Source organism: Hyla sarda, chromosome 9 (assembly GCF_029499605.1).
Source record: "Hyla sarda isolate aHylSar1 chromosome 9, aHylSar1.hap1, whole genome shotgun sequence".
In the NCBI taxonomy this organism is placed as follows: Eukaryota; Metazoa; Chordata; class Amphibia; order Anura; family Hylidae; genus Hyla; species Hyla sarda.
Window position 1 is genome coordinate 160,259,170 of NC_079197.1, and position 17,738 is coordinate 160,276,907.

The 17,738-nt window shown below is 47.2% G+C and overlaps 1 protein-coding gene across 5 annotated transcripts in view; it reads right to left on the bottom strand.

Moving 5' to 3' along the window:
- LOC130291731 (uncharacterized) overlaps positions 1-17,738 on the bottom strand; it is a 117,050-nt gene that overhangs the window by 4,771 nt on the left and 94,541 nt on the right. The window contains exon 1 of one of the 5 annotated variants that reach the window (XR_008848018.1): positions 2,105-2,143. The exons of 3 other annotated variants lie outside the window; for them this stretch is intronic. The gene's annotated coding sequence lies outside the window, so the exon portion shown is untranslated. Of the gene's footprint in view, positions 1-1,904; positions 2,043-2,104; positions 2,144-17,738 lie in introns of those variants that run through there. One more of the 5 variants, XR_008848020.1, reaches the window with a different exon arrangement.

Here is a 17,738-nt window from a genome sequence, read left to right on the forward strand (position 1 = left end):
TGGTATCCACTGGCAAAGGCTCAACCTCTCTGACTGCTGAGATGAGCGCGGTACAAGGGAGTAGACAAGAGCAAGGTCAGACGTAGCAGAAGGTCAGGGCAGGCGGCAAGGTTCGCAGTCAATGGTAATAGCAGAAGGTCAGGAACACAGTAGTGGTAAACACAGAGTAGCTTTCTCTAGGCACTAAGGCAACAAGATCCGGCAAGGAAGTGCAGGGGAAGAGAGGTAATATAGCCAGGGAGCAGGTGGAAACTAATTAGGGTGATTGGGCCAGGCACCAATCATTGGTGCACTGGCCCTTTAAATCTCAGAGAGCTGGCGCGCGCACGCCCTAGAGAGCGGAGCCGCGCGCGCCAGAGCATGACAGCCGGGGACCGGGACAGGTGAGTGACTTGGGATGTGATTCGCGAGCGGGCGCGTCCCGCTATGCGAATCGCATCCCCGCCGGCAATGTCAGTGCAGCGCTCCCGGTCAGCGGGTCTGACCGGGGCGCTGCAGGGAGAGAAACGCCGCGAGCGCTTTGGGGAGGAGTAGGGACCCGGAGCGCTCGGCTTAACAGTGGTGTTCACGTGACATTAAGGGTTAATACCATCCGACCCTGGGTTCATAACCCACCCCAAGAACAAAGTAGCTAACCCCAGCGTAGGGGTGGCTGCGGACCTCACCCGTGGCCACCACATTTGAATTTCTTTTTGTCTTGTCTACAGTGCTCTCTGCTGACACCTCTGTCCGTGTCAGGAACTGTCCAGAGCGGCATAGGTTCGCTATGAGGATTTTCTCCTGCTCTGGACAGTTCCTGACACGGGCATCAGGTGTCAACAGAGAGCCCTGTGGACAAGACAACAAAGAAATTCAAAAAGAAAAGAATTTCCCCTGGAGCATGCAAAATCATACAAAAAGTTTTCCAATGGAGTACCCCTTTAAGGACCTGCGGGTCATGTGACTGGGTCATGTCACTCAGGTCCATAAGCATTCTCCTACACAGATCGTGAAGGGGAAATGTTCCTGCACTCAAATAAGATATAAAGATGCCCCCTCCCACTGTCCTATCTGCCTCCAGGACACTTGTCCCCCCCTTGCTGCACTAACTGGACATGATGTGAGGACGGGCTATGAGGACAAGAGCGTCATTGTTGCTTTTCCTTGTGAAGATAAAACAAAAGGACAACACCTATTGATGCATATCGCCCAATCCGTGGGCAGGTAGCCTGTCTGAGAGTTGTCTCAGGACGATTGGACATGCAGGAATAGATCGACAAGAGTGGACAGAAGAAAGATGCTCCAGTCGGCGCTTCACCGTGGTGTTCGTGGCGGGTGCCGGATGATCCGGCACCCGCCACGAACACCACGGTGAAGCGCCGACTGGAGCATCTTTCTTCTGTCCACTCTTGTCGATCTATTCCTGCCTTGTTGCTTTTCCTCTCCCACAAGGTATAGGTAGGTAGGTAGGAAGACCGGGCAACACCGGCTACTTTCGCTAGTACAATATATGATAAAATAAAGTGTGCCAATAAAAAGTACAACTTGTCCCACATAAAAATAACCCCCAATACAGTGTCAATGGAAAAATAAAAAGTTATGCGAGGAACGGAAGATCGTGATGTCACGACTCCACCCCCGTGTGATGTCATGCCCCGCCCCGTCAATGGGAGGGAGGGGGAGGGGGCGTGACAGCATTGAGGGGGCGGGGCGTGACATCACATGGGTGCGGGGTTGTGACGTCACGATCTTGGTCGTGACCCAGACCCTCCATATTCGCATATGCGCATATTCCTTCTTTTCACTTGTGGGCCAATAAGAATGACGCAAATACACTTGTCAGAGGTTATCAACAACATCCCTAGCAACCAATAGTAAAGTTGCCCACCCCCTCACTGTTTTCTTCCTCGAAAACGCGAATATACCTAATATGCGAAATTCGCGAATATAGGGCGAATATTCGTCTACATATTCACAAAATATCGCAAATTCGAATATGGCCAATGCCGCTCATCACTAGTTATTTCAGCCATAACATAACATAAGAACCATCGGGGGTTGGGTTATTACAGCCATATTATAGACCCTTTAATTTCTCCATATAATGACTAGGGGGGAGATTTACCAAAACCTTTACAGAGGAAAAGTTGCCCAGTTGCCCATAGCAACCAATCAGATCGCTTCTTTCATTTTGCAGAGGCCTTTTTTAAAAATGAAAGAAGCGAGCTGATTGGTTGCTATGGGCAACTGGTCAACGTTTCCTCTGCACAGGTTTTGATAAATCTCCCCCTAGGAGATTTTGTGGCCCGTCCCCATCCATTACACCTGCATTTCCTGTCATGTGAATATTATAGTCAGAGTTGCCCTTTAGTCCCGATACGCCTTATATCCAGCAGGCGGTATTATGCATAGTAATAGTAAAAGTCTAGAATTAAGATTTCCACCTACCATATAATTCCTCATGGTGCTGGCTGCCGGTCTGGTCTGTGCTCCTCTCGTCCTTTCTGGGTCATCTGACAAGGACGCGCACAGATGGTATTCGCTGCCAGAAATAGACGTAGCAGAGCAGCCAAAAACTTTGGCAGGTTCCCTTATGCTACCGTGACTCTGGAAGAGGGGGGGTTAACAGAGGAGAGGAGGATCATGGGAACGTTAAACGCAACCCTTGGACTGAGAAAGTTTCCGAAAAGTTTTAGGCCCCCGAGTGGGCGCAGCAGGTGAATGGGACGTTTTGTATTTAGTACTTTTGAAGATAGAAGACTAGGAAGGGGTCATTTTTTTTGTCACATCCGTACGTGGGTGCAGCTGTCATGTCACTTATATATAACTGTAGACTATCGCATATATTGTGTTATGGAGAAGTCGTGGGGCCAGATCATGAGCAGCTAAGATAGCATTTCTCAACAGAGTACCTCCAGCAGTTGCAAAACTACAAATCCCAGCATGCCCGGACAGCCAAAGGCTGTCCGGGCATGCTGGGATTTGTAGTTTAGCAACTGCTGAAAAGCCTCAGGTTGAGGATTGCTGTTTTAGATACTTGTAATCTGACCCCAAGAATTCTACATAGAACATGATGGGAGTTGTAGTTTTGCAACTGCTGAAGAGACATAAATTGAGGAACGCTGTCCTAGATACTCATAATCTGGCCACAAAAATTCTGGGTAGCACATGCTGAGAGTAATAGTTTTGCAACTGATAAAGAGACAGAGTAATCGGACCCCAATAATTCTACATAGAACATGATGGGAGTTGTAGTTTGGCCACAGTTGAAGAAACATAAATTGAAGAACGCTGTCCTAGACACTCATAATGTGACCCCAAGAATTCTACATAGCACATGATGGGAGTTGTAGTTTTGCATCCTCTGTAGAACCTCAGGTTGAGAAACGCTGTCCTAGATACTCATAGTCTGACCCCAAGAATTATACATAGAACATGATGGGAGTTGTAGTTTTGCCACCGCTGAAGAGACATAAATTAAGGAATGTTGTCCTAGACACTCATAATCTGGTCACAAGAAATCTGGTTAGTACATGCTGAGAGTAGTAGTTTTGCAACCGATAAAGAGTCAGAGTAATCGAACCCCAAGAATTCTACATAGAACATGATGGGAGTTGTAGTTTTGACAGAGCTGAAGAGACATAAATTGAGGAACGCTGTCCTAGACACTCATAATCTGGTCACAAGAATTCTGGGTAGCACGTGCTGAGAGTAGTAGTTTTTGCACCGATAAAGAGTCAGAGAAATCGGACCCCAATAATTCTACATAGAACATGATGGGAGTTGTAGTTTTGCATCCTCTGAAGAACCTCAGGTTGAGAAACGCTGTCCTAGATACTCATAATCTGACCCCAAGAATTCTACATAGAACATGATGGGAGTTGTAGTTTTGCCACAGCTGAAGAGACATAAATTGAGGAACGCTGTCCTAGACACTCATAATCTGGCCACAAGAATTCTACATAGAATATGATGGGAGTTGTAGTTTTGCAACTGCTGAAGAGACATAAATTGAGGAACACTGTCCTAGATACTCATAATCTGGCCACAAGAATTCTGGGTAGCACATGCTGAGAGTAGTAGTTTTGCAACCGATAAAAAGTCAGAGTAATCGGACCCCAATAATTCTACATAGAACATGATGGGAGTTGTAGTTTTGCATCCTCTGAAGAACCTCAGGTTGAGAAATGCTGTCCTAGATACTCATAATCTGACCCCAAGAATCCTACAAAGAACATGATGGGAGTTGTAGTTTTGCAACCGCTGAAGAGACATGAATTGAGGAACGCTGTCCTAGACACTCATAATCTGACCACAAGAATTCTGGGTAGCGCATGCTGAGAGTAGTAGTTTTGCAACCGATAAAGAGCCACCAGTTGAGGAACACTGTCTTAGATGCTTGTAATCTGGCCCCAATAATTTTAGATGGCACATGATGGGAGTTGTAGTTTTGCCACCGCTGAAGAGACATAAATTAAGGAACGCTGTCCTAGACACTCATAATCTGGCCTCAAGAATTCTGGGTAGTACATGCTGAGAGTAGTAGTTTTGCCACTGCTGAAGAGACATAAATTGAGGAACGCTGTCCTGGACACTCATAATCTGGCCACAAGAATTCTGGGTAGCGCATGCTGAGAGTAGTAGTTTTGCATCTGCTGTAGAGCCTCAGGTTGAGGAACACTGGCCTAGACACTCATAATTTCATCCCAAGAATTCTACATAGCACATGCTGGGAGTTGTAGTTTTGCAACTGGCACCCACAATATTTTTCCTGTTAAGAAAACTTTTAAACTCAGGGTTTCCTAATATTGTGCAAAAACTACAACTCCCAGCATTCCCTGAAATCCCGTAGCTGTCAGAAAATCTGGAGCGCCACAGGTCCTGGTGCAAACCGGAATATTATTGTGGTGACACGGGGGTTGCAAGGAATCCCTAATCAGTTTGTGACGCCAGGGCACCGTTAGCCTATAGGTCCAAGGTGGAGACAGCTTCTCCTGGGCCAGACATGGGGAGTAAAGAAACACACTGATGTCAGGGCATGTGTCACGATTCGGCTGGCAGGAGGTGGATCCTCTGTGCCAGAGAGGGATTGGCGTGGACCGTGCTAGTGGACCGGTTCTAAGCTGCTACTGGTTTTCACCAGAGCCCGCCGCAAAGCGGGATGGTCTTGCAGCGGCGGTAGCAACCAGGTCGTATCCACTAGCAACGGCTCAACCTCTCTGACTGCTGAAGATAGGCGCGGTACAAGGGAGTAGACAAGAGCAAGGTCGGACGTAGCAGAAGGTCGGGGCAGGCAGCAAGGATCGTAGTCAGGGGCAACGGCAGGAGGTCTGGAACACAGGCTAGGAACACACTGGAAATGCTTTCACTGGCACAATGGCAACAAGATCCGGCAAGGAAGGGAAGCGGAAGTGAGGTTATATAGGGAAGTGCACAGGTGAATACACTAATTAAACCAACTGCGCCAATCAGCGGCGCAGTGGCCCTTTAAATCGTAGAGACCCGGCGCGCGCGCGCCCTAAGGAGCGGGGCCGCGCGCGCCGGGACAGGACCGACGGAGAGCGAGTCAGGTACGGGAGCCGGGGTGCGCATCGCGAGCGGGCGCCACCCGCATCGCGAATCGCATCCCGGCTGGAAGAGGTATCGCAGCGCACCCGGTCAGCAGGTCTGACCGGGGCGCTGCGATTGCGAGGATGTTGCGAGCGCTCCGGGGAGGAGCGGGGACCCGGAGCGCTCGGCGTAACAGTACCCCCCCCCTTGGGTCTCCCCCTCTTCTTGGAGCCTGAGAACCTGAGGACCAGACTTTTGTCTAGGATGTTGTCCTCAGTTTCCCAGGATCTCTCTTCAGGACCACAGCCCTCCCAATCTACCAAAAAACCGTCTTGGAGGCCAGTATCTCCTTTACGGAGAAGATGTCCGAGGAGCCGGAAACAGGAGTGGGAGAAACAAGTTTGGGAGAGAAACGGTTGATAATGAGTGGTTTAAGGAGAGAGACATGGAAGGCATTGGGAATACGAAGAGAAGGAGGAAGAAGGAGTTTGTAAGAGACAGGATTAATCTGGCACAAGACTTTGAAAGGACCAAGATAGCGTGGTCCCAGTTTGTAACCCCAGTTTGTCCCATATTTAGCGGAGAGCCATACCTTGTCTCCGGGAGCAAAAATGGGGGGGGTTCTTCTTTTCTTATCAGCAAACCTTTTCATGCGGGATGAAGCCTGTAAAAGAGAATTTTGGGTCTCTTTCCATATGGTGGAAAGATCACGAGTTACTTCATCCACAGCGGGCAAACCAGAGGGCAAGGGAGTAGGGAGGGGGGGAAGAGGGTGACGGCCGTACACCACGAAAAATGGGGACTTAGCAGAAGATTCAGAGACTCTGAAGTTGTATGAGAATTCGGCCCATGGTAGAAGATCTGCCCAGTCATCCTGGCGGGAGGAAACAAAATGCCGTAAATAGTCACCCAGGACCTGGTTAATTCTTTCTACTTGCCCATTGGATTGGGGATGATAAGAAGAAGAGAAGTTTAATTTAATCTTGAGTTGTTTACAGAGGGCCCTCCAGAATTTAGACACGAATTGGACGCCTCTATCCGAGACGATCTGCGTGGGCAAACCGTGAAGACGAAAAATGTGTACAAAAAATTGTTTTGCCAACTGAGGCGCTGAAGGAAGACCAGGAAGAGGAATAAAATGTGCCATCATGGAAAATCGATCAACGACCACCCAAACAACAGTGTTGCCACGGGATGGGGGTAGGTCAGTAATAAAGTCCATACCAATCAGTGACCAAGGCTGTTCGGGGACAGGCAGAGGATGAAGGAGACCAGCGGGCTTCTGGCGAGGAGTCTTATCCCGGGCACAGACAGTACAGGCCCGCACAAAATCAACAACATCCGTCTCCAGAGTCGGCCACCAATAGAAACGAGAGATGAGTTGCAGGGACTTTTTGATGCCCCCATGGCCTGCGAGGTGGGAGGAGTGACCCCATCTGAGAATCCCGAGACGTTGGCGTGGAGAAACGAAGGTCTTCCCTGGAGGAGTTTGCCTGATGGAGGCTGGAGAAGTGGAGATCAGACAGTCAGGAGGAATGATGTGTTGCGGAGAGACCTCTACTTCCGAGACATCCGAGGAACGAGAGAGGGCATCAGCCCTAATGTTCTTGTTGGCAGGGCGAAAATGAATTTCAAAGTTAAAACGGGCAAAGAACAACGACCACCTGGCCTGGCGAGGATTCAGCCGTTGGGCAGACTGGAGATAGGAGAGATTCTTGTGGTCGGTGTAAATGATAACTGGAAATTTTGATCCCTCCAGCAGATGCCTCCATTCCTCAAGTGCCAATTTAATGGCCAGTAGTTCTCGATCCCCGATGGAGTAGTTCCTCTCCGCCGGAGAGAAGGTCCTAGAAAAAAAACCACAAGTAACAGCATGCCCGGAAGAATTTTTTTGTAGAAGGACCGCTCCAGCTCCCACTGAGGAGGCATCTACCTCCAATAGGAAGGGTTTAGATGGGTCAGGTCTGGAGAGCACGGGAGCAGAAGAAAAGGCAGACTTGAGCCGTTTAAATGCGTCTTCCGCTTGGGGAGACCAGGACTTAGGATTGGCATTTTTCTTGGTTAAAGCCACGATAGGAGCTATTATTTAAATAAAAAAAAAAAAAACGCATAGGGTTCCCCGTATTTTCATTCTCAGCACAATACCAACCAAACAGCAACAGCCTGACGTTACCAGGGTGGGCGAGGACCATTGTTACTGGCCCTCCCCATCCTAAATAACGCCAGCCTGTTACCGCCTAGGTCCAGGAGCGCCATTTTTGACGCGACGGGCCTGTTGGTACCGGCTCTTCCCGGCACCCCTGTGGCGGTGGGTACCGGGGTAATAATTGGGGGTTAGTGCTAGCTGTTTTTGGGGCTAGCACTAAGCCCTGGCCTAGTAATGGATTCCGTCAATAAGACAGCTTCCGCTACTAACCCTGAAAATTCAATTAAAAAAAAAAAAAACACAACACATTGGAAAAATTATTTTATTTAAAAAAACACTCCCCCACAGCCCTCGTTAACCATTTTATTAAAGGAAAAAATAAATAATCTGCCGTAATCCATCGAATCCGCAGTAATCCTCTGCATACACGGATCTGAAACGAGAAGGAAAAAACACAAAAAATTGGTTATGACATTTTTGGCGCTGTCCGCTGGGGAGAGCACCCATGATGCAATGTCTACCCAAACAGGAAGCCACCAATTGGTGCAAAACTACAACTCCCAGCATGCCCAGACAGCCTTTGGCTGTCTGGGCATGCTGGGAGTTGTAGTTTAGCAACAGCTGGAGTCTCCCTGTCTGGGTAGACACTGCCAGAAGGGTCTGTTCACATTATACAAAACGTACAATGTGAACAGAGCTTCAGATTAACTAGTCTTGTTCCCTTCTGTAGCTCCGCCCCTAATGACGTCATCACTAGGGGGCGGAGCTACACGAACCCGGCCCGGGACTCAGGGAAGTAAGCTGGACTTCGTCTTCTGTATACACTATATACAGCTATCTATAGATAGCTGTATAAAGTGTATACCGCACAAAGGGTTAACCTACACTGTCCAGCAGTGTAAGTTAACTCTTCCCTTGCTGGGCTTGCGCATAGCGCACAGCTCAGCAAGGGGTTAAGTGAGCCAGCAATGTGTATACTGTATATACACATTGCAAGCTCACTGTAAGTTCTTGCTGGGCAGTAGATATACGATGTACACATACGGCTCAGCGTCAGCTGTTCTCCTGGCTCTGTAGCCCTGAGAACAGCTGATCCCGACATTCACATAAGGACGATCGCAGCGGGTGTCAGGAGAAGTGACATCCCTGGGATCTGTCCCTTACTGCAGGTACTAATACTCCCAAAATGGAGCACACTCTGCTCCATGCTGGGAGCTGTAGTACCTGCATTAATAGACATATGGCAGCGAGTGTAACTTCTGACACCCGCTGCGATCTGTCTATTAATACAGGTACTACAGTTCCCAGCATGGAGCAGAGTGTACTCCATGTTGGGAGTGGTAGTACTTGTAGTAAAGGGAAGATCACTGCGGGTATCACTCCTGACACCCGCTGCGATCCTCCAGTATAACATATGAATGCGGCGGCCGCTCTCCCATGGTCCCCTGCATGGCCGTATATATACACATATTCCTATTTCTCACAGAGAGCTGTGATTGGCTGGAACCATCTGGCCAATCACAGCTCTGCGGGAAATATGAATATGTGTATATATACGTGAGTGCAGGGGACCATAGAAGAGCAGCCGCCGCATCTGTACAAGAGAATCGCAAGGGACCCCTGCGATCTGTCAATTAGTACAGGTAATTACTACTCCCATCATGGAAGAGTGTGTTCCATGCTGGGAGTAGTAGTACTACCTAAAAAATGTTTTTAAAAAAAGTGAAAAACACGCACACACTACATTTTTATTATTGTCGGCTCCATTTGTTGTGCTTTACCCGCTCACATAAATTGATCCCTGTTTAAAAATGAATAAACATTTCATAATAAAAATCATACATTTCATTAGATACAATTTTTTCCATCACCACTGTATCTTTTTTATTATGATTTTTTTATGATACCCTGCGAAATTTTAATAAAAAAGGTATCTCCATTATTTATTAGGATCGCTAAAGTCCAAAAAAAGACTAAAAAGATTTACCGAATGTACCCGAATACCGAATGTATCCGAAAAAAACAACACGAATACCCGAATACCGAATGTATCCGAAAAATCTAAACCGAAAATATTGCCGAACCGAATTTTTTTTCCAAAACGAAAAAACGAAACGAAATTAAACGAAAATTTTTCTAGTGCACAAGTCTAATATACAGGGAGGGGTGAGGCTGATATTTGCTGTGAATGGTGATGGATCCAGTGTTATCTATACAGGGAGGGGTGCGGCTGATCTTTGCTGTGAATGGTGGTGGATCCAGTGTTATCTATATACAGGGAGGCTGATCTCTGCTGTGAATGGTGGGGGATCCAGTGATATCTATCTACTGCTGTCACTTTTCACTGTAATCCTGAAAAGAAAGGCATTACTGGGAAATAATCTGTTCAGAACAGAAAGTCTTAGACCTAGTGGCCAAAATGGGAACCGCTAAATTTCTGAATAATTGATTATGAAGTATAGATAGTTTCCAGAACGCAAAAGTCCAGGCAGTTGTGCTATTTCATCTGGAAAAATAATAGTGTATGCTTAGAAAGTCTATGTTAGGTCCATTTAACTGAATGGACCTGGCACATATACACAGGCGGTATGCAGTGGCGTTGCTAGGGTTGGTGTCACCCGGTGCGGTAGAAAATGGTGTCACCCCATAACCCCCCACACACCCACACACTCCACCAAAGTAATATTTTAGCCTGTCGTGCGAGACACCAAAGTGCATCGCAGAAAAGCATTTCCAGTATTATAATCAAATATACCAATTTCCAAGTAAGGGGAACACACTAAAGAAGCTTTTACAATGTAAAACTACAGCTCCCAGTATGAGTAACCAGTGATGAGGGGATTCTGGGAGTTGTTAACTGCAGAACATACAAGTGGCTATAGCTCTGATGGGACATAGTCCGGTATAATGCACAATAAAATAAGTTATTACAGGTGACGTCTTCTCTATAGTCTTTCCTTATCTAATTCAGATGGTACATACCACCGGGTCCAGCTAAATCTTCTCTCTGCAGAATGTGACGCCCAGATGGCTCCTCACTTTGTCAGCGCATTCTAATAATCTATTTGAAAACAATTATAATATAATGAGGCCAGACATTGTATCCTTTGAATATTATACTACCACAAACTGAACCCTCTGAATATAATACTTCCACACACTGCGCCCCCAATATAGTTCTGCCACACACTGTACCCTCTAAATATAATATTGCCACACACTGTACCCTCTGAATACTACCACACACTGCTCCTTCTGAGTATAATACTGACACACACACTGCACCCCCCTGAATATAATTCTGCTACATACTGCACCCTCTGAATGTAATACTACCACACACTGCTCCCTCTGAGTATAATACCACTGCCACACTCTGCACCCTCTGAATATAATACTACCACAAACTGTGCCCTCTGAATATAAGACTGCCAGACACTGCTCCCTCTGAGTATAATACTGCCACACACTGCACCCTCTGAATACTACCACACACTGCTAACTCTGAGTATAATACTATAGCCACACACTGTGCCCTCTGAGTATAATACTACTGCCACACACTGTGCCCTTTGAATATTAGACTGCCACACTGCGCCCTCTGAATATAATACTACCACACACTGCACCCTCTGAATACTACCACACACTGCTCCCTCTGAGTATAATACTACTGCCACACACCGTTCCCTCTGAGTATAATACTACTGCCACACACTGTGCCCTCTGAATATTAGACTGCCACACACTGCACCCTCTGAATATAATACTGCAAGAACCTCCCGCCAAATATAACTCTGCCACATACTGCACCCCCCTGAATATAATACTACCGCACACTGCACCATCTGAATATAATACTGCCACACACTGTACCCTCTGAATATAATACTACCACACACTGCTCCCTCTGAATATAATACTGCCACACACTGTGCCCTCTGAACATAAGAATGCCACACACTGTACCCTCTGAATATAATACTGCCACACACTGCACCCTCTGAATATAATACTTCCACACACTGCACCCTCTGAATATAATACTACCACACACTGCCTCCCATTATAATTCTGACATATACTGCACCCTATGAATATACTACCACACACTGAACACTCAGAATAAAATAATGCCACATACTGTACCCCAATGAATAAAATATTGCCAAAAACTGCACCCTCTGATGGTCCTGCCGATGGATGATGTGGGTGCTACTGGCAGGAGGATGATCCTGCTCATGGATGATGGGGGTGCAGCACCCCTATCATACATCAGTAACACCATCATCATACATCAGTAGCACCCCCATCATACATCAGCAGGATAATACTCCTGGCAGTGACACCCCCACCCTCCCGGGGGGGGGGGGTGTCAGGCTGGTGTCACCCCTCCAGGCTGGTGTCACCCGGTGCGGCCCGCACCCCCCGCACCCCGGTCGCAACGCCACTGGCGGTATGTCCTTCTACCAGTATGGTCACCAGGTAGACTTTTTACCCCAAATGTAGACTTATTATTGGTGAACATAGCCTAAGGCTGGGTTCACACTAAATCTACATATGGACATATTTTTATTACTGTATTTATCTGTATCATGGTATATGCTTAATCTGTATCATGGTTGCAAGTCCCATCCTGACCTTCGGTCTGATGTCAGTTGGGGTTGTTGTACCCGCAGTCAGGCCCTGGGCTTGTAACTTGTAAATGCATATCCGTATTAATCCAATGTGAACCCAGCCTTAGTCTTAAATACAGTGTATCCCCATCAGGGTACCTCCAACTGTTGCAAAACTACAACTCCCAGCATGCCAGGACAGCCAAAGACTGTCCGGGCATGCTGGCAGTTGTAGTTTTGCAACAGCTGGAGACACTCTGCTCTACTATCTCATAGCAGATAGCTAGAGAACTATGACATCTAGTGGCCATTTTTCAATATTGCACTCTTAATACACCATGGCAAAATCTCCAGAATTCTGCTAAAAAAAACTGGCTCACGTTACACGCATCCCATTTATTATATATTTTACACATTTTCTAGTCACTTTGTTTTGTAGCAAGGGTTTTTGGGAGGGGGGTGTAGATGTTATGCTAAGTTCTTTTAAATGGCCAAATAAAATCATGTTTGTTATGAGCCTGATGACGTGTCTATGAGATGTGTAGCTCAGTATTAAATCTTAGGCTATAGCAGTGTTTCCCAACCAGGGTGCCTCCAGCTGTTGCAAAACTACAACTCCCAGCATGCCCGGACAGCCTGGACAGAGCTGGAGCGCCAATGATAATCCAGCTCTGCCCATTTCTGCAGACCACATTGAAGGAAACAACATTCTCAAGGTAAATGACTTGAAAAACTTTTTTTTTTTTTTTAATCAACTGGTGCCAGAAAGTTACACAGATTTGTAAATTACTTCTATTAAAAAATCTTTATCCTTCCAGTACTTTTTAGGGGCTGTATAGTACAGAGGAAATGCTTTTCTTTTTGGATTTCTCTTCCGTCACCACAACAGAGCTCTCTGCTGACCTCTGCTGGAACTGTCCGGAGCAGCATATGTTTGCTATGGGGATTTTCTCCTGCTCTGGACAGTTCCTAAAATGGACAGCATAGGTCAGCAGAGAGCACTGTGGTCGTGACAGAAGAGAAATCCAAAAAGAAAAGAATTTCCCTACAGCCCCTAAAAAGTACTGGAAGGATTAAGATTTTTTTAATAGAAGTAATTTACAAATCTGTTTAACTTTCTGGCACCAGTTGATTTAAAAAAAAAAAAAAAAAAAAAAAAAAAAGTTTTCCACAGGAGTACCCCTTTAACCCCTTAACGACCAAGGACGTATATTTACGTCCTTGGCCGGCTCCCGCGATATAAAGCGGGGTCACGCGGTTGACCCCGCGTCATATCGGGTCGGTCCCGGCATGTATCTGAAGCTGGGACCCTGGACTAATAGCGTGCGGCAGCGATCGCGGTGCCGCGCACTATTAACCCCTTAGACACGGCGTTCAAAGTTGAACGCCACGTCTAAAACGAAAGTGAAAGCTGCCCGGCTGCTCAGTGGGGCTGATCGGGACCACCGCAGGGAAAATTCGGTGTCCCGATCAGCTGGGACACGAGTGGAGGTCCTCTTACCTGCCTCCGGCGTGTCCCTTCGGCGATTGATTGCTCCAAGCCTGAGATGTAGGCTTGAGCAATCGACCACCGATAACACTGATCAATGCAAAGCTATGGCTTTGCAGTGGACAGTGCTGGCAATCAGTGCGTGCAGTGTTATAGGTCCCTATGGGATCTATAACACCGCAAAAAAGAAGTGTAAAAAAAAAGTTAAGAAATCACCCCCCTTTTCCCATTAAAAAACCATGTAATTAAAAATAAATATAAACATATGTGGTATCACCGCATGCGTAAATGTCCGAACTATAAAAATTATATCAAACCGCAAACCACACGGTCAATGGCGTGCACGCAAAAAAATTCCCAAGTCCAAAATAACGTATTTTTGGTCACTTTTTATATCATGAAAAAATGAATAAAAAACAATCGAAAAGTCCGATCAATACAAAAATGGTACCGCTAAAAACTTCAGATCACGGCACAAAAAATGAGCCCTCACGCCGCCCCATCCGTGGTAAAATAAAAAAGTTACAGGGCTCAGAAAATGACAATTTTAAACGTACATTTTTCTGCATGTAGTTATGATTTTTTCCAAAATCAAACCTATACAGTAACCCCCCGACCTACGATGGCCCCGACATATGATAAAATCGACATACGATGCTTTTATATGTCGGGGCCATCGCATTAACTGCTATCCGACAGCGCAAAATGCTTAAGCTGCTGTCGGATAGCAGTTTAAGCATCCCGGGCAGGTTCTCTTACCTATCCCCGCTGCTCCGGGTCCACTTCGCGATCCTTCGGTGTCTTGCGCATCTTCTCCAGGGTCCGGGCCTCGCTTTCCGGCGTCGTTATTACGTCACTACGCACGCCGTGCCGGCGCAGCAGTGTAATAACGTCACCAGAAAGCGAGGTCTGGACCCTGCAGAAGATGCGCAAGACACCGGAGGATCGCGAAGAAGTCACCGAAGCAGCGGGACAGCATCAGGAGCCCCTGGGACAGCAGCGGGAGCGGTGAGGACCTGGTCCGGAGCGACGGGGACAGGTGAGTATAACTTCCTATACTTTACATTGCACGGATCCCTCAACATAGGATGGATTCGACAAACGATGGGTCGTTTGGAACGAATTACCATCGTATGTTGAGGGACCACTGTATAAGTAGGGTATCATTTTAATCGTATGGACCTACAGAATAAAGATAAGGTGTCATTTCTACCGAAAAATTTACTTATTTAAATTTAGAAACGGAAGCCCCCAAATTTCCAAAATGGCGTTTTTTCTTCAATTTCGTCGCACAATGATTTTTTTTCCATTTCGCCGTTGATATTTGGGTAAAATAACTAATGTCATTACAAAGTAGAATTGGTGGCCAAAAAATAAGCCATCATATGGATTTTTAGGTGCAAAATTGAAAGGGTTATGATTTTTAAAAGGTGAGGAGGGAAAAAAAACGAAAGTGCAAAAGCTGGAAAACCCTGCGTCCTTAACCTGTTGGGGACGAAGGGCGTATGCATATGCCCTTGCGTCCTGGTACTTAAGGACGAAGGGCGTATCCATACGCCCGTGGGAATTTCGGCCCCCGCCACGCGCCGGGCGGGGACCGGGCCGGGGTGACTGCTGATATCTATCAGCAGGCACCCTGTGCAAATGCCCAGGGGGGTCATTAGACCCCCCCATGTCGGCGATCGGCGCAAATCGCAAGTGAATTCACACTTGCGATTTGCGACGATTCCGGGTCCTTACGGGTCTATGGTGACCCGGTGACCCGGAATAGAAGGGGACCGCGGGTGTCTAAGACACCCACGATCCCCCTAAAGCGATAGGAGTGAGGTGGCAGAGTTGCCACCACTCCTATCTCTGCTATTGGTGGTCTAGACACGACCACCAATAGCAGATCTGGGGCGGGGGGGGGGGGGGGGGGTTTACTTTTGTTTTCCCCGTCATGCCCTCCCACAATAGGCGAGGCAGAACGGGGAAAACGAAGAGGAGCGGCGCCGGAGTCCACTTACCCCTCCGGAGGCAGCGGAGCGACGGGGATCGGCGGGCGGCGACGGAGATCTGCGGCGGCATGCGGCAGAAGAGGACGGCTCCCGGATGCGACGGAAGCCGGTGAGTATTTGCCTAGCAACATCTAGAGGGCTACAGTCTGAGACCACCAGATGTTGCAAAACTACAACTCCTAGCATGCCCAGACAGCTGTTTGCTGTGTGGGCATGCTGGAATTTGTAGTTTTGCAACAGCTGGAGGTCTGCAGTTTAGAGACCACTGCACAGTGATCTCTATACTGCCCTCTAGATATTGCAAAACTACAACTCCTAGCATGCCCACACAGCTGTTTGCTGTCCGGGCATGCTGGAAGTTGTAGTTTTGCAACATCTGGAGGTCCACAGTTTGGACATCACTGTTCAGTGGTCTCTAAATTGTAGCACTCCAGATGTTGCAAAACTACAAATTCCAGCATGCCCACACAGAAAACAGCTGTCTCGGCATGCTGGGATTTGTAGTTGCGTACCTCCAGCTGTTGCATAACTACATCTCCCAGCATGCCCTTCTGTGATCAGACATGCTGGGAATTGTAGTTTTGCAACAGCTGGAGGCACACTGGTTGGAAAATACTGAGTTAGGTAACAGAACCCAACTCAGTATTTTCCAACCAGTGTGCCTCCAGCTGTTTCAAAACTACAACTCCCAGCATGTACTGACAGACCGTGCATGCTGGGAGTTGTAGTTTTGAAACAGCTGGAGGTTTGCCCCCCCCATGTGAACGTACAGGGTACATTCACACGGGCGGGTTTACAGCAAGTTTCCTGCTTCAAGTATGAGCTGCGGCAAATTTTTCGCCGCAGCGCAAATTCCTAGCGGGAAACTCACCGTAACCCGCCAGTGTGAATGTACCCTAAAAACACTACACTAACACCTAATAAAGAGTAAAACACTACATATACACCCCCTTACACTGTCCCCCCCAATAAAAAGGAAAAACGTATTGTACAGCAGTGTTTCCAAAACGGAGCCTCCAGCTGTTGCAAAACAACAACTCCCAGCATTTCCGAACAGCCACTGACTGTCCAGGCATGCTGGGAGTTTAGCAACAGCTGGAGGCACCCTGTTTGGGAATCACTGGCGTAGAATACCCCTATGTCCACCCCTATGCAATCCCTAATTTAGTCCTCAAATGCGCATGGCGCTCTCTCACTTAAGAGCCCTGTCGCATTTCAAGGAAACAGTTTAGGGACACATATGGGGTATCTCCGTACTCGGGAGAAATTGCACTACAAATTTTGGGGGGCTTTTTCTCCTTTTACCCCTTATGAAAAGGAAAAGTTGGGGTCTACACCAGCCTGTTAGTGTAAAAAAAAATTTTTTTACACTAACATGCTGGTGTTGCCCTTTACTTTTTATTTTCACAAGAGGTAAAAGGAAAAAAAGACCCCCAAAATTTGTAACGCAATTTCTCCTGAGTATGGAAATACCCCATATGTGGGCGTAAAATGCTCTGCGGGCGCACAACAAGGCTCAGGAGTGAGAGCGAACTATGTACATTTGAGGCCCAAATTGGTGATTTGCACAGGGGTGGCTGATTTTACAGCGGTTCTGACATAAATGCAAAAAAATAAATACCCACATGTGACCCCATTTTGGAAATTACACCCCTCGTGTAATGTAATAAGGGGTACAGTGAGCATTTACGCCCCACAGGGGTCTGAAAGATTTTTGGAACAGTGGTACGTGAAAATGAAAAATTGCATTTTTTTGTTTGCACAGCCCACTGTTCCAAAGATCTGTCAAACGCCAGTGGGGTGTAAATGCTCACTGTACCCCTTATTACATTCTGTGAGGGGTGTAGTTTCCAAAATGGGGTCACATGTGGGGGGGGGGGTCCACTGTTCTGGCACCACGGGGGGCATGGTAAATGCACATGGCCCCCGACTTCCATTCCAAACAAATTATCTCTCTAAAA